General features: G+C 31.1%; 1 protein-coding gene across 2 annotated transcripts in view; it reads right to left on the bottom strand.

Annotated features, from left to right (window-relative positions):
• Positions 1-27,139, bottom strand: part of aop (anterior open) — a 66,584-nt gene that overhangs the window by 21,176 nt on the left and 18,269 nt on the right. The window contains exon 1 of one of the 2 annotated variants that reach the window (XM_070107582.1): positions 5,696-5,946. The exons of the other annotated variant lie outside the window; for it this stretch is intronic. The gene's annotated coding sequence lies outside the window, so the exon portion shown is untranslated. Of the gene's footprint in view, positions 1-5,695; positions 5,947-27,139 lie in introns of those variants that run through there. 2 annotated transcript variants of the gene reach the window in all.

Below are 27,139 nucleotides of genomic sequence, written 5' to 3'. Positions count from 1 at the left end.
GCTTTTTAGGCTAGATGTGCTGAGATAAGGAACCTGGATATCATTTTTTTTATAATGGAATTATAAAACAAAATCGGCCGGATAGAATATATATTAAATTAGCGACCCATATACTTAATAAAAATATTTTTACTAAGATAAGAGAAGACGAAATTGGTATTACAATTTTGATTCCATGTGTTAGAATATACTAGGTTAGAATGGAAGGAATGTACAAAAATAAGATAAAATTGGAGATGACGTTATTCGTTAGGGATATGCAATTAGGAAAGGAACTGAAGTGGACAATATTATCTCTATTGTGATTCCAAGAGTTATATGGGAACTATTAATATAAACTTTAATTGAAGGGGAACGTTCTCTTCTGATTTTGAAGCTGTGCGTTTTTAAGAGAGACTGTTTGAGCGATTATTATAGATACTTACTGAGCGATATATAACGTAACGTAACCTCAAATTTGGAATTAAATTAGAAGCAACAAGGAGTTTAATATGGAGTAATTAGTGAGAACTCTATTTGAATCTAATAAATCCTCTTCACCATTATAAAATCCAACTTAACCTAAAAAAAAATTTTTTTTTGACAGTAAATGTACTTTTTGTGACTGTCAACGCACGCTCTGCGATAACCTTAAAGATGATTTGAGATATTGACGAGAATTCTGTATAATAGGCTACAAGTTAGTTATTTCGTTTAATTAACTTAAGCTGACATAACCTCAATTTTCGATCAAGTTAAATTATAAACTTAACGTAAAAATAAAAAAAAACTAGATATATGAATCTTTTTTGGGGAACTACAATACAATCTAGATTCCAATTGACTGTCTCGAAATAGAATTTTCGTATTTCTGTAATAACTTCAAATTTCATAATGTTTTACTTTTAGCACAAAATATCCACTAAAATACAAGTATAATTAACAGTTTAGCGGAGATAGAAGGTGCTGAATAAAGAACGGCGAACACAGTAGATTTTTGTGTGAAAATAAAATTATTATGCGTGCAGTAATATTGTTTTACACCCGGTTTCCGCATGTCTTCCAAGCAAACGCAAAATCAATGTTTATTGTACGAGAATTTATACAAAAATTTCACAGAGTGCAGAACAACGTAATTTCGAAATTTTATTTTTTTGCATGAACGCGTGAAATTCAAGCAGGCGCCCACCAAAAACACCAACCATTAACCCACCACAGTTCGACACCAGCTGCTCGTCAATCAACAATCAATCTCACACATGCCATTAATACTCTTTTTTTGCTTTTGTTTTTGCCTTTTTTTGCACGCTGTCACAACATTTTCACAGCGCGCGGCGTTACCCGCACCGACCGCGCCGCCTAATGTCAAATTTCCAACAAATAAATGTGTGTAGTTTTGCCCACATATGTACATAGCTCAAATATATATACATATGTATGTAGTTGTGTTAGGATTAAAAGGTATTTAAATATCTTCACCTTCTTAACATATCAAATATTCATTTAATAAGCATAAGAATTCAAAACCAAGTCAACGACCTGCTTAATAATCAGAAGCGTACTGAAATGAACAAAAAAAGTAGAAATACAATAACAACAAAAATTGCTAAAATATCAGAAAACATAAGTGTACATATGTACACAAGCGCGTCTCAAACAAACTATTGCGAAGTCGTAGTACAACACAAATATGGGCAAGAGGAGCGCGTGAGAGTCACAAGAAACAAGCGCACAGAAATATAATAAAAGACATGAAAAAAACACGTTAACTTCGGCTGCACCGAAGTTGCAATACCCTTCACAGTTGCATTTCTTCTAACATAAATTGGTATAAAAAGATTTATATCTTGATTTTGATCGCTCAGTTTGTATATTAGCTATATGCTATAGTGGTCCATTCTGAACAATATCTTTGAAGATTATAGCGCTGTTTTTTATAGTAACCTGTGCCGAATTTCGCATAGAGCATATCTTGTCAAATAAAAAAGTTTTCCATGCAAAAACTGGTATGATCAGTTTGTATAACAGCTACATATATGCTATATTGGGCCGATATCAACGATCCCGAAAAATGTGCAGGTTTTTGCAGACAAAGAACGTGTACAAAATTTCCGATTGATATCTCAAAAACTGAGGGACTAGTTGGCGTTTAGACAGACAGACAAATGAACATGGCTAAATCGACTGAGCTAGTCACGCTGATCATCTTTTCAATATATACTCTAGCAAATTTCGCGCCAACGTAATGTACCCTGTTCATGGTATAACAAGCGCACAGAAAATTAATCAAAAAGAAGTTATGAAAAAAATGTGAAAATACAAATAACGACAATACAGAATTCGAGCGCATAGTGGTAAGACAGTAAGACACTAGATGAAGACAAAACACCGTATATAAATAATATTAAGACAACAAAAAGAAACAACAAAAAAAAAAACAAAATTCAAAAAGAAAACAAAACCAAAACCAAATTCCGGGTACCACGAAAAATGCTTCCTTAGATTCTACCGCCTCGGATTTCGGATTTCGTTAATCGTCAGCTAGCGAGCTTGCGTTGTTTAATTTCATTGTTTTTTGTTGTATATCTATATATATTTTTTTTGTTGTGCTGATCTACGTGTAAATATCTACAAACATAAATAACCATATGTGAACGTGCTCGAGTTGCGCGCCAAGTCGCAGCAGCAATCGCTTGTACAGCGCCAGAAAGCCATAGAGAGAAAGAGGGAGCGGCAGAACGACGCGCAAAAGTGAGTGTGTGCGAAGCGACTCAGGTGCGCGACGCCCGTGTTGACCGACTGCTTGTGCGCGCTAAGACTCTAATGTGATTTCATTTGATTTGATTTGATGTGTTCGCTGACGGTGGTTCTGATCTTATGGCTTTGTATGGTTGTGTGGTGTTTAAAGACGGGTAAAAGCGTTAGAACGCCAGAGACAGACAGACAAGTCCCCTTCGCCCTGCTCAGACGCTTAAATGATGTATAGTGATTATTTGTTGTGTTTGATTGTGTGCACAATTATAATGTGAGTTTTGGAAATTTGTCTGTAGCTGCGTAGATTATTTGTTAGATTTCTTCGCTTTTGGGTGCTGAGACACTTCAAAGCTCAAAAACAGTTATGAAAATAAAAGAAATTATGAAAAAGAATGCTGGTTACCCAAAAATGTATTAATCCACGACACATGTGTTAGATATATGTATATGTATGTGTGAATATCGGATTATTTAACGCATCAATCATTTCGTTTCCAATAAGCATACTTTTGACTGTAAATTTGTATAAGTTAGTTCTAAAATCTTCCACTTGCTTTCATTGTATTCTGCCTAATCCAACGCCCACTACGGGTATTTTTCGAGTCGAAACATTAGTCGAGAACATTAGCAAAAGCTGAAATGACTTGTTTACTGCGAATATTAAGATTCTTAAAAACGATGTTAATTAATTAGTTACATCAGCATATGGGTGGAGCGTATATATTTAACAGTGAGATATGTCTATACAACGGAATACTTAGTTACGCTGAACCCCGAAAACGTGGGTGGTTCAATCAGAGATCGTGGTGCACAGAAATGTTGGCGATGTGGATGAATATAAATACCTCAACTACTAAAATTCCTTTAAGAGATAAATACATCTCTGTAAGAAGTGGCCTATTAATGGAAATAGCTCATAGGGTATCTAATGTAGTTGCCAATAAGAGATAATTCAGCGAACTTGTCGTCGAATACTCGGAGATCGAACGCTTAAAAATGCTCAGCATCTGATTTGAAAACATTTACTTTAATGCAATTAAAAAAGTTTTGGTGATCATCGATCTATAAGCCAAAATGATCAGTGATCTATGAGGAATACATACAGCAAACCTCAAAGTGACTAAGAGCAGTGATATTAAATTAAAAAGTGTATATGAAATCAAGATTTAAATTGAAATCAAGATTTAAATAGAATCGAACTAACAATTTCGTAAATATTACAAATTATTGAGCTGGAATGAGACAACGGCTTGGCGAAGAAATCAGTGATCTATGAAGAAATAAAACAGGGCATCGATCTCAGGTTAAGAAAATTATAAAAGCCAGGATTCGCCGTAGGATTCAAGAGTTAAATTTGAATGAACTGAAAGAAAATGTGAGTGCAAATATTTTTGACTCTGAAATGAGAAAACAACTTGTCATATAAAAAGAAAGAATATGTATGTCAGCACAACAAAAATCAGATGATAAGTGAGGGAAGATATTTTATCGTTTATGCAGTTATCATCGTAGAGAGATTGGCCTCAAATAAATATTATGTTATATACCTATATTTACACACTACGCTCATTGCACGGGTGTCGTAGAGGCATCAGAGAGAGGTGAAAAGTTTTCTGGGGTTTACAAAATTCTGGCGCGGCCGGGTTTCACTTAGTTTTCTGACTTTGGTCGACTAGAATTGGTGTTTTTCTAAACCTTACCTTATATGGGAAAGTAATATACTACTTACCATATATCTACTTAAGTATATATGTATGTAGATACATATGTTATGTATGTATGTCTGAGAGTAAGTTAGTCAACATAGAGAGTAAAGCTAAAAATTCACACTAATCAAGTTTCAACTCATTTTCACTGTAATTCAGATCGAAAAAGTATAGTAAAATATATGGACTATACATATGTACAAAGCTGTATATGTATGCATACATACATATATGAATATGCTATGTGGTTAAAAATCGTTTTTATATGGAAGTTTGTGTTTTTTGTACTTTGTTATGTCTACTATTTTTTTACAGTGGAAATTCGAGATTATGCTTGGTAGTTCAATTGTATTCCCTAAACACTTACATTACAAATGCATACATATATATGTACACATGTAAACTTTTCTAATACAAGTAAACTAATTTGCTTGCGTTATGGTTTTGGCGATGACGTTGAACTCTAAATTTTGTCGATTATACAAAAATTAAAAACAAGCAATTGTTGTTGTTGTTGTATATATATCAAACAATCGCGAAACACAATACAATACAAGTAGCCAAGTGGTCAAGCGACAGTCTAACAAGAAGCTAACGAACTTAGCTGACTGTGGAATAGACAAATATGAGGCAGAAACAACAACAAAAATACATAAGAAAAAAAACAACAAGAAGTTGTCAGAAAAACAATTTACTGGCTTCTTTTTGCATATTAAAAAACCAGAAAGGTTATCGAACGTTTGATATAATTATTTTTTCACATCATTATTAATGCAAAGATAGTCAATATATTGGAGAATAACAATAACAACATCAGCAAATAGCTTAAGGCGAAATGGGTAGCTAGGCATCAACACACAAATATATAGATATGAGTGTGGCTGAGTATGTGTGTGCACATTAACATATAGTGTTTCAGTTGAACGATAATGAAGAACAAGAAAAACCAATTAAAAAACAACAACTACATTGACAACAATAAGAGCTGTGTCGTAGTGGATGAGCCACAACGGAACAACCGCTGCTGCTGCCGCTGATGCTGCTCTGCAGCGCGGCCAAAACACTACATCATTCTACATTAAGCAGCAGCGCAGGTATAATATTGTTTGTATCTAGAATACATACATATGAGTATGTATGTATATGTTGAAATAGTATGTCATATGAGTAAAAAAGAAGAAAACAACCACATTTCTATATATATACATTATTTACGGCTACGACATTTACCACTAGACGTACAAAAACACACTCACCGATTTTTTGTTTAACAAAAACCAAAACGTAGCTGGAAGTCAGCGGTCAATGGTTGAAAGCGTCGTGCCCAAACGCGTACGCCATTTTTTTGTGGTTCATTATTAGTTGGTCCAGTCAGCGCGCACGCGCGTCACACACACGCAATGTGATTGTACAAGTGTGTATATATGTGCATGTATGTGTGTGTGTTTGTGTGCGTAGGTAAATATTAATTTTCAAATTAAATCAAAATTTCTAATTGTATAGTCAATCAGGCGTAAAAGCAAGTCGAACTGCGGTATTTGGCGTGATGACGCTTGAGGAAATGCTTGGAACGCGCTGCCTTAGCTGGAGCTGAGCATGCGCACGTTTCTTCAACAAGTTATTAAGTAAGCAGTTATTATTGTATTGTACGTTATGCTACTGTTGTTGTTGTTGTATCATTTGGGTGGAATTTTTAAACCTTTTTAACGCTACTTCAGATTAGTAAAAGTATATTATAATGTATGGAAAATATAAACATAAAAAATAATAAAACAATATACTATATATAATCTACATACATATATACGTATCTGATTTTAAATTAAATTGTCATTTTTTACTATAATTTAAAAATTAATTAATACTTTTTTTTAACTTTTTTACGTTATTTAAAAAATTTTTTATACTTGAAAGTAATTAAATTAAAAAAATAAAAAGATTAATTGTATCTAGTTATGACTGTAAATTGTAATTTTTTATATAAATTAAAAAAATTATCACAGACTATTTTTTTTAAATTATTTTAAGTTTTCAATATTTAAGAGTACTTAGCTTTCAAAATAAAAAAAATGTAAGTATATCTCTTTTCAATTTTAAATTAAATTAACTTCTTATATTGTAATTAAAAAAAATGTATCGAAAATTATTTTTTTATTAATTTAAATTTTTATTTTTTTAGTTAGGTGGTTAAAATAGTATTAAGCATTTAATTAATTATTAAAACAAAAATTAAATATTAATAATTAAGTATTAAATAATTATTACATAATTAATTTTAATTAATTGATTAGTTAATTAATCGCATTAATGTAAAAAAAATTATTAATAATTAATAATTATTTTAAAATTTTTTAATTTTTTAAGTTTTGTTTGTATAATTAATTATATATATATATATATATAAAGCTCTCAGCTTCTTTTATAATTATTAATTAATTATAAAAGAAGCTGAGAGCTTTATTCACCTACGTGATTTAAAGAACATAAAACATTTGCTTGTCATATGTCTACCATCTATGAAGCAAAAAAGAAACATATCTTTAAAAGGGCGATAACTATAAAAATGTCTATATCCGGTACTCGATATAAAATTTCAAAAATTAGCTAGCTATATCTCGCACGTGCCGGAATAAAAGCAAATGTCAATAGTTTAAAATAATGTCTGATACTTTCTGTATGTTCTGCTCTGAAGTGGAATTTTTTATTTATGTAGTTATAAATCGTATCTGATTGTAAATTTAGATAGTATATATATATATATATATGTAAGTATATATATAACGTTATTTCTTTAATGTATGTACCTGATTAAATTGCCATGCATTTAGAATAAGAAAACGACAGTTTTGACTTGTAGCTTACCTAAAAAGAGAAAAAAGGAAAGAGTATGATTAAAAAACATGGAAAATATTTTAAAAAATATGTATACAAAAATAAAATTAATATAAATTGATTATATATTATTGTATACAATTCATATAATACAATACTACACAAACGCAAAGACAAGCGTTCCAGTAAAACTTGTAATCGACTTTCAATTGTAAGTGACGCAATTAAAGTCATTGTTGTTTCTTATATTGATATTTACTCTTTTAAGATAAATAATATTGAAACTGACGTCATAGTTTGTTTGTATATATTTTATAGTCGTAGAAGTTAACCTTTAGTCCAACAACGAATTTATTGTTAGCTAATGTGGAAACTTATTTATTTAAGTTGTAGCTGGAAACAGCTGTTTAATATTGAAAGTAAAGAGTTCCCGAAGTGAATGTTTACAAGGTCTTTACAGCTCCCAGTAGTTATTGCCGTAAGTTCCAAGAAAGACCAATAAATAATGCAATACTAACAAGAATGGTAAATTTTTATGCGGCCTTTGGCAGAATATCTCACATAGAGGACTTAGTGTTCAATTTCTTCTAAAGTAATTAAACAACTAAAAAAATGTTAAGGCGTTTATAGCTTTATAAATATTTAAATTCAAAAAAACAAAAAAACTCTTAGCTTCCAAAATTGTTCCTATAAAACAATTTTAATGTATTTCAAAAATTCCAAAAAACTAAACCCTTCAATTCAAAACAAAAACATTATGCTTATGAGTTTATTAATTTCACAAGTTATTAGTAAAACGTGCATTTGCATATAGGGTGATTTGTTAAAATTCTATAAAAATAACTTTGGTTCCTTAAGCAAAATTTAATTTTTTATTTACAAGTAGTAATAAAAATTCAGTAAAAATAAAATTCTATAGCAAAAATATTTTTTATAAGTTTTGTATAAATGTACATATATTTAGTTATTTTAAAAATATTTTTATATAACTGATATTTCAACAAATAAGATTTAGATTTAAGATTAAAATAACTTAAAACATTTTTTTTAAATAAAATTTTTGCGAAGCCACCCAAGCGCCTGACCCCTTATATAAGTACAATACTTGTTTATATTTATTTCTTTATCTGTACTAAAATATTTATGGCAGATTTTAAAATAAAGAATCTTATCAAACGGCATTAACGGCATTAAAAGCTGCGGAAACGTGTATCGTATTAATTACTCAAACTTGCTCACATACAAACATATATGTATAAACAAATACTAATAAAACGTATTGATAAAAGAGAGGTGTGATATCATATGCACCCAAAATCAGCACAATTAATTTAAATTATTTTTTCGGAAGTTTTTTTTGGGTGACACTACTACGTAGGACAGTTCGTTCGATTAAATAACGAGTACATTTTTGAGTGCGATACTGTTGTGGGTTTATTTACTAAATGAGAGTGTGATAAGTTGAAAAGAATTTGCGAAGGACAAGCACTTTGTTTTATAATATTGCAGAAAGGTTTGCATTGCTAAAACAAAATTTATATTTTAGCTGTAAAGATACGTTAAGAAATCTTAAATAAAAGTGGATTCATTTTTTTATTAATGTTATTTTGAACTTTGTTTATAAAATATCATACTTTCTAAAATCGGTTCAATTGAAAACATTTTAAACTAATAAAAATCATAAAACAAATTAAACATTATAAAAATAATAATAAATTTATAAAAATAAAAAAAAATTGTTTAACAGTTACAAAATTAAAACATATTTAAAATCCCTTGGTAAGGCTTATTTAATAAATAAAACATTCTAGAAAAATACAAATAAATTAAAATTCTAAACTTTTTTTTTGAAATTTGTTCCCAAATACATTAATTAAAATTTAACAAAATACTTACAAAAATTTTCAAATATATAAAACTAAAACTTTTTTTAAATAATACTAAAATATTTTTTAAAATAAAATATAAAATAAATAGAAAATCAATTTAATTAAATTAGTTAATAAATATTTATGTTAAATATATCTTTCAATTTTATTAATGCTTAAAGAAATCATTTTAAATTTAATTTATAGCCAGGGTTGCAAATAATGCATTCAAAAAAGAACTAGTATTTATATTGCACTTTTTTATTTTATAATCCCAAAAATTTTATTTAAAAAAATTTCTAAAAATTAAAAATAAATTTTTAATTCAAAATTCCAATTTTGACACTCAGACATACTATCATCAGGAAAGCATTCTCTCCGAATTTCAATTATATATATCACACATTGTCTGATATTTTCGGTAAAAAGTCAACCATAAGAACTGGGCTCCACGGAACCTAGGGTCTTGAACAGCTTTAGTACGATTTGGACATTTTTTGGTCATAAGGAGGTCAGCGGGACTGTTCGTGCAAAGTTGTATCCCGATATGTTAATTGATGCTTTATTTGTGTACTCAGATGGAATTTAAAACTGTGTTATTTGGGAAGTAGGCGTGGTTGTGATCCGATTTCCTCCGTTTTCGCATTGTATCATGCTAATATTGTAAAAATGTTGTGTAATGAATTTGGTTGTAAGAAGAAGAACATTAAACTTATTGGGGGCGGAACCTCACACACTTTTTCAAGATTTCCAAACTACAGGTACCCCTCATTAATTGGAATCGTTGTGCCAAGTTGAGTTCTGTATATTAATTTACGGTTTAGTTATAGCAATTTATACGTTTTCGATTAATGGCGCTTTGTGGGCGTGGCATGAGTCCGAATACGGCTATCTATGAACTCGTCCTTACTTTTTTAACAAGGAACATGTGTACAAAGTTTCAGCAAGATCTTCTTATCTTAATTTTTACTGAAGTTACACCTTGCATAGACAGACGGACGGACAGATGGACAGACATCCGGATTCAACTCGTCTCGTCATCTTGATCATTTATATATATATATATAACCCTATATTTATTCGTCTAGTTAATTTTAGTTCTAGCTCGATTAGTTTTAGGTGAATATTATACTCTGTAGCAACATGTTGTAAGAGTATAAAAATTAAACTATTTTAGAGTAGTTCAAAATAAAATTTTTTTTTTTAATGTATTCTTTCTTTTTATACCCTGAACAGGGTATATTTATATAAATGATCAGCATGATGAGCTGAGTCGATTTAGCCATGTCCGTCTGTCCGTTTGTATATATGCGTAACAGACCCTCAGTTTTTGAGATATCGATCTGAAATTTACCTTGATTAACACAAAAAAAAAAGCTTAGTATAAAACAAAAGAATAATCAAAAATTATCAACAAGTGTTTATGAAAGCATATCGATAATCTCTACGTGATATACAAATCTAACAATCTTATCACCTTAACACACCCTTGCTAGCGATTGCTAGTATATCAGTAACTAGTTTACTCTTTCTGATAACAGCTTACCTCAAATGAGCGCTAGCGTTATGGTTAGCAAGATCACTACAAAGCAGTTGAAAACTTTATAGCTGCGAATATAAAGACATATCAACTAGAGAATTGCCACTTTTGAAAACTTTGTAAACTGAATACATATTTGTGTTTTGCATATGTATATGATATACCCGTAGTGGTGCCCATGCCTGTGCGCGTATTTGCTAAGTATATTAAGCACAAATAAGGAAGTAATCGCTTGATCGTGTTGTTCTATGATCACATTTTAGTTTGCTGTGCTTTATTAGCTTTTATTGTTAGTAGTCGCACATTTGTTTATTATGACACTCTTTCCTTGTTTTATTTCATTTTGCTATTTTTGTTTGCTAAAGTTGATACTGACTACTGTATACATACGTATCTAGTATATTTTGACGCTTTTGTAACATGAATATTCAAGAGAGATCTTTGATACTGTTTTCTACTTTGAAGTTATTGAGAGATGATCGAAGGCGGAAAGAAACTCTTAGAATAAGATTACATTTTCATATATGCTGAAATATCGGTATTTACCAACAGATCCAATTTGACCCAGACTAGCAAAAAAAAAACTTAAATATTTATATATGTATACCTTCATATATACATACATACATTCAACGAGTGGGCATCTCAATTTTCCAGCTCAAGTTCCCTGCCTTTGGCAATTTTCTACTTTTACAATTACGTGCCGTCATCAACCTCAGCTCCCACCCGCCGCTCGCCACCTACACCAACCTAATCGCAGTGAGATATTTATTTACATGCAAATACTCATATACATTGTTATTGCTGTTGTGTATACATATGTATGTATGTGTGTGAGTGTGTGTATGCGCGTAGCATCGGTTAGGCGATAGGAAAATGTGCAGTGCGGTCAATCGCATGCGTCATTAGTTAATATTGGAGAACAACGCTGTTTCCGCGTTGCCAATCGTTGTTGTTGTTGTTGTTGCCATCGTCGTCAGCATGATTGTAAAGCTGTCTGTATGTCGGCATTATGCCTCTTGTCTTGATTTTGTAGCTATTCTTGTTGCTGCTGTTACTTGGTAGCGATAAATTAGTTGTTGTTGTTGTAGTTGTTGCTCCTGCTACAAATACTCGCCACTTAGTTGTTGTCATTTATTCTTATTACATGCTATAGGCATGCATGTAAATATAAATATGCATATACATATGTAGACATGTTACTTGAGTGCAAACGAGTACTTGTACTTATATACATACAGACATACATACATATGTATTTACTTAGTAAGTGTCAATATGTAATCAGAAATGTTGTAGGCTATTAAATGTCTACCATACTTGAACAATAACCAAGCAGCACTTTTCACGTACGTACAAATCTACACACACACACATACAAACGCATGAATACATATTTACATGTAGTTGAACTTGTCATGCTAGATATTAGTATGTCCACATGTAAGCAGCCAACTGCAATTCGAGTAGAATAGTAGTAATAATAACAATAATGATAATAGTTGTAATAGTATAATATAATAGTAGCAGTGGCTACAATAACAACAACAAATACAAGCAGCGGAATCAAGTGCATAATAAGTGTGGGACATTGAAAAGTACACTGGCTATGTACAAGTATGCATGTTAATTTGTGTGTGTGCATATGCAGAAAAGCATATGCAAAAAAAATAAATATTTAACTTCCTAGGCACCGTTATTTATGAGAATCGTGAGGGATGTGATGAAGTTTACGACTCGATTGATTCACTTTTTAATGATTGACCTGTCAATTCTACAACATGCTTGCCAACAGAGAATTAATAACTTGTGGCTAAATTTTAATATTACTAGGACTCGATGTGGTTAAATAATTGTAAAATCAAAATCTTATCTCTTGTAAGTCGAGATATTTTGGTACATTAACCTTATACTTCGAAAATTGTAATACCATAAATATCTCTAGAGAGACTTGTAATGTTCTTGATAAGAAATAATAGTCGATTAACTTTAACGGTCAAAGACTGGAAAGCCAAAGACCTTGCTTCGTTGACAATTGATTGATGAATAGAAACAACAAATTTCAAAGAGCTATTATAGCTAGGCAAGCATTGAGTACCTGTAGTATCTGCGTCATTATTTCTATCGCTCTTAATTTTAAAATAGAATTAAAACATTTCAATAATTTCCTTGTTAGGAACCTAGAAATTGTTCTACTTTCAAGAATCCTTGGAATGTAATGTAAAATTGTAATGTATCTTCCACTCAGAAGCGTTTCTAATCCTCATGAAGGTTGGCTTCTCTAAAAAAAATTAAGTTCCTTAATTAATGTAAGCTTTCTCAAAAATTTAAGTTCGTTTTCAAAACGTATCATAGACATTTTTAAACAATTATATCATGATTTTATTCAAAAAAATTTATTTATAATCGCTCCTAAGGCTAGTGTCATATCAATTCCAACTGCAGTCAACAGTTTTCCAACTCAAAATCTGCCTTATGAAACTTATAAGTGCTTTGAGCTGAAAAGTCACGTGTCTGCCATTGAGTTTGGCCAGTCGCCTCAAAAAAAAGTAGACAACAAAAGCACTAATATTACTACAATAACAACCAAGCGTAACAAAAGAAATGCATATTTAAAAAGTGCCTTATAAACATATAAACACATAGTATGTATATATACATATAAGTAACTCAGAAAAGTATTCAACAAACAAGAAAAGACGTTAACTACGGTTGCACCGAAGCTATAATGCCCTTCACAAATACTAAAGATGCCTTACAAGAACTTGATTTTGGTCGTTCAGTTTGTATGTCACTTTCTTCGGAGGCAAGAACCCATGCCGAATTTCGTGAAGATATCTCGTTAAATGAAAAAGTTTTTTATACAAATACAAACATTTGATTCTGATCGTTCAGTTTAACTATATGCTATAATGCAGCTATATGCTATAGTGGTCTGATATCGGCCCTTCCGACAAAGGAACAACTTCTTGGATAGAAATGGACGTGTGCAAAATATCAGATTGATATCGCAACAACTCACGTATATATATATATTTTATATGGTCTACGACGTTTCCTTCTGGGTGTTACAAACTTCGTGGCAAACTTAATATTCCCTGTTGAGGGTATAAAAACAACAAAAAAGTTGGAAGTGGTAGCAAATGATATTGCAAAGTGCTAAAGAATCCGCACTGTCTATCTGAATGTCACATGGGTGTTATTAATTTGGGCTTATACTAATAATAAATAAGTAAAAAAGTCCAACCATATATGTATGTGCCTTTGTACTTACTTTCTTTCATAGATATGTACATACGTGCATGGTACGGAAACGCTTGTCTTAAGTTGACTTCATTTCAACTCTGTTATCTTATCGGCGTTGCTGTCCTGCCTAAATGTACGCACATACCTGCTTATATATACATATACATATACATACATATACACACGTACATACATAGTATTTAGTAGATTTAAGCCCAGTGTAAATAAATTTGATAATAATCCAAATGTGCTCAAATAGAAGGGTATAACTGAATATTATCATTCGTTGGTGATAAAATGAAATATATAGGCAAATACAATGCAAGATAAAATAAAATAAATAAAATACTTGTATGTACATTTCACCAACCGTATCCGGGCAAGATACTTAAATACTTTAGTGACAATGCATGTTTGAATGTGTTTTGGTTTTGCTCTCATCACTCACACCATAACGGACGAAATTATGACGTGGTCACTGTATTATTTCTAGCAGTATACGAAAGGTGATTATAACAAATTTAATTACGATTAAGTGATTTAGAATAATTTAATTTTTTAGTTGGATTTTAATTAGTCTATTTAATTTCAAGTCATCATTCAGCATTATTCTAATTAAACGGTTGTGAATTAAGATGTATTGGATAAAAATCAAATGAATTAATTAAGTTGTAATAAATTAACTGTATTCAAATTAGTCGAAGTTCAAAAGTTCAAATTTAATATTATTTTGACTTTATTTCTTGTACCCTATATCAGGGTTTTGAATTTTTAATTCAAAAATTTTGGTTTAGAATAAGATTATTTTTTAATCCCGATGTTGGTATTGAAAGTTAGATTTTCATTTTTAAATCCCGATGTTGGGAATCCAAGATGTTGGGGATTAAAAATTTAAAATATTATTTTTTGAAAACGCGAAAAAATTCTAATTCCAAATCAAATTCTTCTTTTAATTCTTAATTATATGCTTTAGATTAAAACTTTTCTGTTTTTTTTTACTTTCAATTTGGTAAATGGGGTCAAAAATTAAAAATAAAATTTTATTCCGATTTTTGGGATTAAAATTTTATTTTTATTTTTTAATCCGGTATGCGCGATTAATTTTGTTTTTTTTTCAATCCTCTATTTCGGTTAACAAAATGAAAAAAATTTAATTAAAATGTTAATTTAATTATTTTTTTAATGCATTATTTGCAACCCTTCCCTGTATAGGGTATATTAAGTTTGTCACGTTGTTTGTAACACCCAAAAGGAAACGTTGGATACCCTATAAAGTATACATATACATACATACATATATCAATGATCAGTGTGATAAGCTAAATTGATTACGCCATGTCTGTTCTCCGTCTGTCCGTCTGTATACTAGTCCTTCAATTTTTGAGTTATCAACCTAAAATTTTTCAGTCATTCTCTTCTCTCCAAGAAGCTGCTCATTTGTTGGAACCGCCGTTATTGGAACATTATATGATATAGCTGCCATACAAACAGAACTATCAAAATAAAGTTCTTGTATGGAAAACTTTATTATTTGACAAGATAACTTGACGAAATTATACATGGATTTTTATCCAAGGTAACGCTACAATTTCCAATTATATTGTACAGATCGATTAACTATAGTATATGGCTGCCGTACACGCTGACCGATCAAAATCAAGATAAAAATGTTTTTTTACCCTTTTATGCCATAAGAAATTTTTCTTGTTTTGAATATCATTTTCCCTGAGTTACTCGCTAAAATAGAGATAATAATTAAGAAAAGCTCAAAATATTGATTACTTTATAATTTCCATCGCACTTCTTCCAATAATTTTATAAAAGTACATAAAAATACTTAATTTTAATAAGCCGCTTTTTATTACTATCGGCCCACTGTGCTCCACAAAAAATTGCCAATAAGAATTGGCTTGGCTAAAACATATATATGTACATACTTAGGCGAAACATATAAAGTGAATGCTCAAATCGACCAGAAGGAGAACACATGTACTTCAGCGAGGCCAAGATGTACCCGCAAAGCGATTTATGTTCACATGTACATATGTGCATATATAGGTATGTGAGCGAGGTGGACCAGTGGGTGCAGCGACGTACGCTCGGTGGGTCGATCGCTTGATCGGGTGTCTTTTAGTAGCCAACATTGGCGTGAGGCGCTACAGCACATGCATAAAACAAACTGTACGTTTGTATGTGTATAACTAAAGCGACAGCGACAGCAACAGCAACAATAACAACATCAACTGACACACGGGTAGTATAACAACAAATGGCAATACGAGTAGTTAATGACAATTGGCTGGCGAACGCGTTGAGCATTTTAATTACAACATTTGCGAAAAACAACTTGTACTGTGAAATTGTTCTAGCCACACACACACACGCACACGCACTCACATACATATTTATTTATGCATACAATGTATGTATGAGTGTGTTTCGTGTGGCGTGCGCGCAGATTTGTGTTCATAAAAATGCGGAAGCGGATGTTAAAAACACAACATTTAATAATAATCACAATCAAGTCATGCTAGTCCAGGCAAAAGCAGGTTCATTCGACGCTAATCGACGTTGGTCGTAAAGAAACTTGGTACTTAGACCGTGTGAGGATAGACGAAGCCAGTGTTAGCAGCTCGTGTGTTGGCTTAGAAGTTAAGCAGCACAGTTGCGGGGAGCGTTGCGGTGGGCGGGTAATGCTTAACAAATGCATTCATACATATGTACATATGTAGCTGCTTGGTGGGTTTGGTGAGTTAGCAGGCGAGTGTGAATGCTGATTTAATTAACAACAGCAACAACAATAGCAATAACAACTTATACACTTAGTCTCAATCAATAATGACAGCAGTAAAATTGCAACTTTGAGAACTAAACATATTTGATATAAGAACAAGCAGCAGCAGCAGCTGGAGATAGTAATTTATATTCGCACACATACATAAATACATATGTATATACTAACATGCATACATATGTATGTATGCAATTGTAAGTGAGCGTTAGCTTTCAGCTTCACCGTTGGTAAATTCTAATTGCCACTTAACTTTGCACTCAACAGATTTTTCGCATAACGTAGTTCAGCCTTTGTGTTTGTATTGAGTTATGTATGTGAATTGCTAATTCTTATTGACTGGTAAAACAGCCTATATTTGTTGGATCGTATGTATGGTATGTCTGCCGGTTTGTCGTTTACGACAGGAAGAGAACAGGTATTCTTATTTTTTTAAATTACGTCTTAATAGTTGTGTCGATTTTAAACACATTAGCATATATGTACATATGTACATAACCCCACAGCTATACCTATAATAGGTAGTTTGGGAGTTAATATGTGCTTATGAGCATTCAGTTCAGTGAATATAGGGTTAAACGATGAAAGTTCGCGGTTGTCAGTTACATACATAATGAAAAAAATTAACCGAAATTGTAAATTTATGCTGATTAAATAAAATAATTAATTTGATTATATTTTTTTTCTTTTTTATTTTATTTATTTTTATTAATTTTATTTTAATTTACTTGTATTTAATTTAATTTTATTTTATTTTATTTTATTTTATTCTACAATAATTCAATTTAATTTAGTATCATTTATTTAATTATTTAATTATATTAATTATTTAATTAATTTAATTTAATTTAATTAAGTATAATTTCAATTATATTTCTTTATTTTTATTTTATTTACTATAATTTAATTTAATTTAGTGTCACATAAATTAATTTAATTTTTTTAATTTAAATTAATTTTATTGTATTTCATTTCCTTTTGTGTTATTTAATTTATTTTATTTTAATAATTTAGTTTTATTTTTTTTACATTATATTTTAATTTATTTGTATTATTTTTCTTTTCTTAATTTTAATTTAATTTCCGTTATTAAAAGAAAAGTAATTGATATTTCCAATACCGATTATTTATATGAAAAATTATAAATTTATGCAAATATAAAATATATATTAATTATAGACTACTTCACACAAAATCAAATAAATATTATCTTTCAATAATTTTGCATGTGATAAACAATTATTAACTTTTTTTTATTTATGCTTAGTCAAGCACTTAGCGTGTAAGTGATGGCGCGTTACTTCCTTGTCCTCAGCGGAGAATATACATACATACAAACATACACATGTATGCAAAGAAGCGCAATTATAAATATATTGTACATAAATACGCATACATACATACCAAGCACTCTCTCGCAATATAATTTATTTATATAGTATATCATTTAATTATTCAATAATCATTTATTTTTAGTGCTGATAATAATTTATAGTCCCCCGCCAGTTTCATGAGCCTAGCTGTGGGGAATGCGTTCCATTGCGCTGTAAATAAAAAGGTTTTGTCAGCGCCGACAATAGAGACATATGTAAATCAATCAGCCATTCATAGACAACTGACAACTATAGAAGTCACCCTTAAAAGATTAAAGGTGCGCTGCATGTAGTTATGATAAAACAGCTTAATAAGAAATAAACATTGTTGCTAGTGAAAATAGTTTGATATTTATTGTCGAATAAAGGTGAGAATTAAAAGAAAAAAACATTATGTGGTCGCTGAAAGTCGACTTATGCACTTTATCACATTAACATGTGCGATTTCTTTATATAATTTTAATTGCGTTCTATATTTCAAAACTAATATAGGCGACCTTTTACAGTACTTTTTTCTTTTATACTATTATTTTATTTTATATTATTTTGTTTTATATCATAGTATTTTATTTTACTTCATTTTATTTATTTTAATTTTGTATAAAATATTTTTTATATAGTTCTTTACTGTATATTTAGTTTGCTACGAAGTTTCAAACGTCAGAGACCCTATAAAATAGATACATAAATGATCATTTGTCCGTTTGTCCGTCTGTCTGTATATATACAAACTAGTCCCTGTGTTTTTAAGCATCGGTCTGAATTTTGCACCGTTTTTTATTTGACATAATATCTTCACGAAAATTGTTATTGTCTAAGGCAACAATTTAATCTCCGGAGAAATTGTTCAGATCAGTTCACTACATTATATAGTTGCCATACAAACTGAACGATCGGAATCAAGTTCTTTTAAGGAACCTTTGTATTTGTGAAGGACATTATAGCTCGGTGCAGTTCTCAATAATTGCAATTCAATTTAATTTAATTCATTTAAATATGATGTAATTTTATTTACTTTAATTTAATTTATCTCGGCTTAATTTGTTCTAATTAAGATTAATTCAGCTTAACATAATTTAATTTAATTTAATTATAATTAATTTAATTTAATTTCGATAAAATGAGTTTAATTTAATTTTTTTATTAATTACTTAAATTTTAATTAATTTGATTTAACGTTTTTCAAATTTCTGTCTTCTGTGTTGTTTTTTTTTTTTTGTTTAATTTTGCTTTGAAGTTATTTTATTTAATTTATTTTTATTTTAATTCATTTAATTTTATCACTTTTACTATTTTTAATTCAACATTATTTTTAATTTTAAACAGTCTCGCGCTTCATTTTCCCTAACTTGCCCCATCCAATAACTGTAAATACATAATTTCCGAGTGAATTAAATACAATTGACACGAACAGCACGTAGCAATTGTGTCATGAAGAGGAGCCAACGCCAAGTGGGTGTAGCGCAAAAGAATCACTGCCGTGGTAAATGCCCCAGCGTGCTGCAGCAGCATCGCGGGATATTTGCCACAGGCTAGCAGGCAACCAGTCAGCAAATGCTGTGGCAGGTGTTAGGCGCTCTTGAAGCATCCACACATTGCGGCAGCAACATAAAAGCGCGTTGCAATTGCCACATTGCAACACTGCAACACTCGACGCGCTAAAAGCCTCTCTATTTGCTCGCAGCAAATATGATTAGCGCGTCGGGCAGGTCGTGCTGCATATGAACCAAGTAGGGAGGCATGCCATGTAGGTGCCGCGGCTCAAGTGCTGCCGCTTTTTGTGTTTTTTTTTGCTTTGAAATGAGTATAACATGTTTTTATATGTGTTTTGTTGTCTTAATTAATAATTAGTCTGCGACAAATGAGGAATGGCCGCCAGCGCTGCGACAGTGCTATCTAATGTTGTTGCAACATTCGTGTTGTCGTTGTTGTTTTTATATATTTATTTTACATTTTTGTATTTTTTAGCATTTACAAGGCCACAGGCGTTCCTGTTTGCCACTCTTATGAATTATATACATATATACAATTATATGCATTTCCCCGTCTTTTTCCTTTCTTCGTCTTTCTTCCACGCTCATGAATCAGCATATTATTTGCGAGCTGTTGACTTCTTAGACAACCACTTGTGGTTTTATATAAATAAATTTCACCATCATGCATACATATGTACACTCTTCAATCTCTCATACATATGAGTTATATACATATGTGTGCATTTAAATAGCGAGTTTGCGACATTTTCCTTTCGGCTGCATCAGCTGGAGAAGTTGTGCGTGCTGAAACATTAGCACTTGTGACTATTGTCCGGTGGAAATGTTGAGATTAAGTTACTTATAAATCTTCCGAGTCATAATTATGCGGTTAATGAGTAATGAATAATGAGTAATAAGTAGTCTTAAATACTCAACACTTATACATACTGCAAGCCCCAGAGCCATGCATGAATATTTGCCATTACATATAAATATATACATATGTATATACATATATATTTTGGAAGATACATATGTTTATATGAAAATGTTGTAGTTGATATGCTTGAAGCATAATCGTGCCAGCTGCAACCCTAATAAATTTGTATGATCATTATAATTGTGTAAGAAAAAAAGTGCGTTTTTGGATTAAAATTTCTTATATTAATAAATATTTTTTAATAAAAACCGTAAAAAAGTTTTCCAAAATAGCTTTCTACAGCCATAATACACAACAACTTGATATTTCTACTCTGATAACCCACTCATATAATGATCTATTGCGTCTTGAAATATAAACAAGAAAAAACGTTAACTTCGGCTGAACCGAAGTGCAGTAGCTTCTCGGGGAGAAAAAAATGTGTGCAAAGTTTCAAATCGATATCTCAAAATCTGACCATCTTTTTTATATACGTGGACTAGGTATAAAAAAGGTGCGTGTCTCGGCTAAGCGCTTTATTTAGTAAAGCAAACCTCCACGGAATATTTGCCATTTTGTGTTCGCATCAAGAAGAATGCTTTCCGAATCAGCTAAAGACTTAAAGTGCAACAACAATTTCAGAGGACCTGTGTCCCTCATATAACTCGAGAGCTGAGTCATTTCCATTTTAAGTTAACGAGCATCGACTGAATTATACAGGAGTATTTATTTTATGTGTCATAAATGTCTCAATCAATTTCCAAATTGCTTGCTTTTAGGATGACAAACTTTCTTGCCTTCACTAGAGTAATCTATTGCAAAAACAAAATGAAAACGTGATAGCCTGAGTTAGAAACATTTTTTGAGCTGGAAAAGTAGACTAATACATACTTTTAGAGTTAATTGTCGACGAGTCTTCGTTCAATCAGAAATGGGTTGAAATAGCGAGGGAATTGTCTAAAATAATCGAGAACGATTTCATTGAAATAATTTAAGGATAATGATGGTAAGGATTTATTTATAGATAGAATTGTGATCCGAGTAACAAAAAATACATTTGCACGTGAAAATTATTTTAGGTGCCCAAATTTGTTTAAGTTCTTCACTATGGAAAAAATGGTATAAGTTATGTTTAGTAATTTTGTGTTTTTTTTTGTGCTGAAAACATTATTATAAATATGTTGATAGGGTTAATGACATAGTCGATAATTAATATATATATATTATTAATATATATTTATTGTTTCCCATTTGTGAAAGATCCGGAATCAGCAACTAAGCAACTTAAGTCACTCGAAATATATGTATACTCGTATTTTAGCGACAAGTAATACAAGGTATTTGAGTCAAAGGGGGTAGACAAAAAATTGTATTTATTTATCACTGGGCTTTTAATACACAAATAATTTAATACAATAAATTTGTATGTGATTACAAATAAACTCTTGACACAAAAATATATTAATATATACAAAAATATGGCTGCAAAAGTAAAAAAATCCCTCTGATTAATGCACATACCTATAATATACATATATGTATGTATATACTCATCCATATCTATATACTTGTATGTATTTATGTAAGTGATGCAAAATTATGTTTTCATTTTCTGCCAATAGTTATGATTTAAATTATATATTTATATATAAAAAAAATATATCAAATACCAAACTGAAGTCGAGATTAAAGTTTATATGGAATAACACAAAATCACTTACAGGCATATATAAATATATATGTATATATGAGTTTTAGTAGGAAAAATATCAACTTCACGCCGGAGCAGCACAATGGGCAAATGTGAGTCACCGATTTTATAACGAAAGCTGATCACAGGGAATTACCACAGATTCACAACACATACATAAATGTAGTATTATATTGTTTTATAATTAGAAAAATCATAAGTTGGTGAGTGGAGCCAGCAAGCGCATAAAATTTATGACGGAATGACGGAAGCAACAGTAATGCTCAGATTAATCAATGTGACATTTGCTTGTATTAGTACTAAACATTAAATTCTAAATACTACTTAGTTTAGAAACTAATTTTAGACATGTCAGTCATCGGTAGCGATGAATAAATTGTCACCTAAATCCAAAAGTAAGAGGCAGCGAATAAAATGTTCTCTATAAACACGAAGGGGGTTCACAAAAATTTTCAAGCGGTTATGGCGCTACTTCCACAAGTAAAAGTTACTATTCTGTAAAATATTCGCGCAACAGTAAAAATATCAGCCGAATCGGACTTAGGTCTACTTATATTATAAAAATGAAAAAAGAGCAATCTCAGTTCTTAATTCGATGCTGGTTTTTAGAAGAGTAATCGCGAAGTGAGATCAAAGGGAGTTTAGATGCTGCATACGGTGACTTTTCTTCTTGTATGGCGACTGTCAAAAACTGTTATAACGAGTTTAAATGTGGACGCATATCAGTTTTTGATTAGCCACGCCCAGGTTCTTCGAAAATGCTATTCGCAGATCACCAACTGAAGGTGTGCGAGATGTGTGGTCATAGCGGTAATGAGAATACTGTCGTCGCGATGAATGCCACTTTTACAATAGGCGAAATCGTGAGCATAAGTACAACTCGAAGGAGTTTATATGTCGTTTTGTGCCACTAGAAGAAACATAGATTCACTGGTATATTAGTACTCAGAGACTAATGAATACGAAACACTCCCAGCGAACATGTTCCTTAGAAGTCGTATACTGTTCTATTGGCTGCAAAGAAGAATTCACAAGGTACACAGTTACACTGCTCTACCATGCCGAATTAGTTGTTCGGTTCGACTCAAAATTGCAGAAAAACATCCCTAATTGTCGAAGAAAAAACTGCTTGTCAACTATGACAACGCACTTAGTCAATCCTCTGCCATTGCCACGACCAAATGTGGTCGAATTAGTCTACCAACTGAAGTCTTATCCGCCGTTTTCTTAAAATTTGACTCTGATCGAATTTTTTTGTTTCCAAATTTTAAATAATCACTCGCCGGCAAGAAATTTGAGTCGAATAAGCAGATTATAGCCGCAACTGAGGCCTATTTTGCAGACTTTTTGAAAATATTCTTTACAGACGTTTTAAAGAAGTTGGAATATCACTGGGTCAAGTGTATTGAGCTCACAGTAGATGATCTTGAGAAAAAGACGTCACTATTTTCCTAAATTTTAATTTTTCCTTTGTAGGCTAGAGACCACCCTTATACATATGTATGTATATAGGAAAATATATCCAATAGGTATGTATATTTAACAAAAAAAAGTTGGAGATAATATTTTATACATTAGAGCCCTACAAAACCACGTAGAAAATATTTGTATATGTATGTGCATGTATATAGTATAATTATGTACAAATATGTATTTCTTAGGTGCCAGTCTGTCTTCGACTGTTTAAGATTTCTAAAATTTTCAAAATAATATAATGACGCAGTTCAATAGACTGCGTTACAATTGCACGTAATTTTTCATACAAAAACGCTGCTCGCACTTTTGGCGGTTACTGATTGTCTCCACTCTTACATACATACAACTTGTAACTACAACTTCTGATTGCCAATGCAACACTGCGTGCAACATTCAAACACATTCATAACATCAATAGGCGGATGCAGGCTAATATTTGTTGTTGTTTTTTGTTTTGTTTTGTTTTCAAATTGAAATACTCAACAAAAGGATGTTTAATGATGAGCGTGTGAGAGATGGATAAGAAGGAATGGAAAAGAAGTGGCTTTTGACAATTACCGCAGCAACACACACACTCACATACATTTAGGCAAGGATTAAAGGACAATTGAAAATATAGTTAAAGGCATGACAACACTTGCAGCCTCGCATATATTTCTATGTATGTGTGTGTGTAAGTATAGCAATAAATAACTAAAGTACTATACTACAGTGCAGTGAGAGTCATCTAATATTTGTATGGGGTTCGCAGGCTAAATAGTGTACCTGCTGTGCGCTGGAAATGAGTGCGTTGTGACCTTTTTGGCAGTTTCCAAGAATTTCAAACTCAATAGGACCAAACACTGTGTTTTTATTGTCTTCGGAAGTGCTATCTGTGTGTATGTACTTAAGTTTATAAGTATGTGTGAATGCTTAACCGTCTGTTGCTTCCTCCTTAAAATTTCGAAATGAAGTGGATATGGTGCACGGTGAGATGCTGCTGATACAAGTGAATACAAAAGTAAATTTATGATCAAAAATTTCCTATATACAATATATATGCATATGTATGAGTGTGTTAAAGACTAGCACTCTTTGCGGCATAATGAATTGCACTCGGACATGAAAAATGAATTGGTCAAGCCTATCGGCTTTTGAAGTGCAGCCCAGTGGAGAGAAGTGGACAAGTAGCGGGCGACCGTTATGCAGCTGATGCGCTGCTCTCGATAAGACACAGGTAGTAACAGCAAAAACAATATAAGTATGCATATGTATGTATGTACTCATACTTAGAAATTTTGAGTAGTTTAAGTGCGTACATCTCGATAAAAAGAAATTTGAAAGAGCAGCGAGATAATATAATATAATATTTTTGTATGCACCGCCCAGTTAATTCTTAATTTCTGCTTTCCTATAATCATTTTCAAGTGAAGTACTTTATTATTAATATTATATTTGTTTTTTTCTTTTGTTTGAAATTTTTTCATATCTATTTTGTTTGCAGTTCATTTGAAAATTCCCTCCCTGAATTTATGGTTCTAATTAACATAGGAAAAGTCGTTCGTCGTCATTTTGTGCGATCTTGATTCCAATCGTGCTCCGAAATTATCAGTACTGCTTATGAAAAGAAAAAAATAACGGCAATTTCCGCTACAGCATTATATTGAACATATTAATCGATATGGAATAATTTAATTTTTTATGAACATAAGTATGTGGATATGTGGTATATACAAATGTATATGTATCAAAAAAAATATACACATGTATGTGTTTGAAAAAACTGTATCACTATTCAAATAGGGTGTTTCGAAATAAATATTTGTGATTTTTTTAACTGAAACACTTTGAAAGCGATTAGTATTTTACTGAATTTTTTTTTTATTAATACGTATTTTTTGTAAATCTTCTGAAATAGTTAAAATATACAATGTACATATAAATTTTTTTTTTTTTTATTTTCTATTACCAGGGTTGTATTCAAATTTATATCTATATTTTACTATGTTTAAGAAAACAAGAAAAAAGATTAACTTGAGCTGTACCGAAGCTTATAATAGCTTCGCAGGTGCATTTTTTGTAGAAACTAAGTATATGTACATATGTATAACAAAGTCGGAAAACGTGAATTTCCAACGGTTTTAAACCACGTTATTTGATATAAAACCCTTTAAGTCGAATTAAGGTTACTTAATAAGCTATTTTTTATAAAGTAATTTACCTTATTTTTGATCGGTCAATTTGTCAGCTATATGCTACTTTGCTCTGAACAATATATTCGTAGATTGTTACGTTACCTTGAACAATACTTCGATTCATAATTATTGAAGATATCTTGTCAAATAAAAAAGTTTTCCATACAGCAACTTTTTTTTGATCGGTCAGTTTGTATAGCGCCTTTATGCTATAGCGGTTTAATCTGAACAATATATTCGGAGATTTTAGTGTTGTCTTGTATTATAATCTGTCCCAAATTTTGTGAGGATAATTCAGTTAAATAACGAAGTTTTCTATATAAGGACTCATAAATTTAAGTCTTAAAACGTAATTCTGATTAGAAGAAGATAATTCCAAATATCTGTTGCAAGATCTAACAGTATGTTAGGCCTTAGGTTTTTACTAAAAGCTAATATAGAAATCTGTGATTAACTAGATTAGTCTAACTTTTTCGTTACAAGACAGAACATAGTTAGAGGTTTTAATAAAATATAATTAGTATAGACCGGCTTTTTCGGGAGCTTGTGTTGTATTAAATGAAGTAGAAGTCATACCAGAGATTCAAGCCTAAAATAAAGCTTTTCTACAAAACAGCATCTCAGAATAAACCTATATAATATATTTGTATTCCTGAAAATGTGTCCACTAAGCAACTTTTATGAGCAACAAACTGTCAAGCAAAGGTTCTTGTAGACTAAGGTGACGTCAGATGTTACTACAACATTCATATTTCTTTGACGAAAGTATCTTCGGCAATGCCAAAATTAATCACCTTTTAAATTTTTGCGACATTACTTTCAAGCAAAGAAAAGGGAAATAGTTTTACGATTAGAAGGTTTTTTTTTGTTTCTACCTATTGCACTAAAATACACTGAAGAATTGTCCGCGGTGTCATAAATTAAAGCAATTTCGAGCTGATAAAATTATATTTCGATTGGAAATATGGTAAGTAATTAGCTTTGTGTTGTGAATTAATCTACTGGTATGCTAGAAAAGTAAACGGCGTAGATTAGACTTAATAAAAAGAAGAGAAAATTTAATAGTAAATTATTATTTGAAAAAAAGAAATGGGAATTCATAAAAAAAATGTCAAGTAAAATTACAAGTTTTACTGATTTTCTCTTAATTCTGCCCTGCCAATTTGTCAACTCATTCAGTCGTAGAATTCTACGGAAATGACGTGCGCGATCAAGAAAATAATTCGATTTGTACTTTCCTAACAACTTTCAACTGATTATTTACAAGTGTTGCTGTTATCAAAAATTGCCAACTA

This window comes from Bactrocera oleae, chromosome 3 (genome assembly GCF_042242935.1).
Source record: "Bactrocera oleae isolate idBacOlea1 chromosome 3, idBacOlea1, whole genome shotgun sequence".
In the NCBI taxonomy this organism is placed as follows: Eukaryota; Metazoa; Arthropoda; class Insecta; order Diptera; family Tephritidae; genus Bactrocera; species Bactrocera oleae.
Note: the sequence above shows the minus strand (reverse complement) of the source record. Positions and strands in the feature narration are given on the sequence as shown.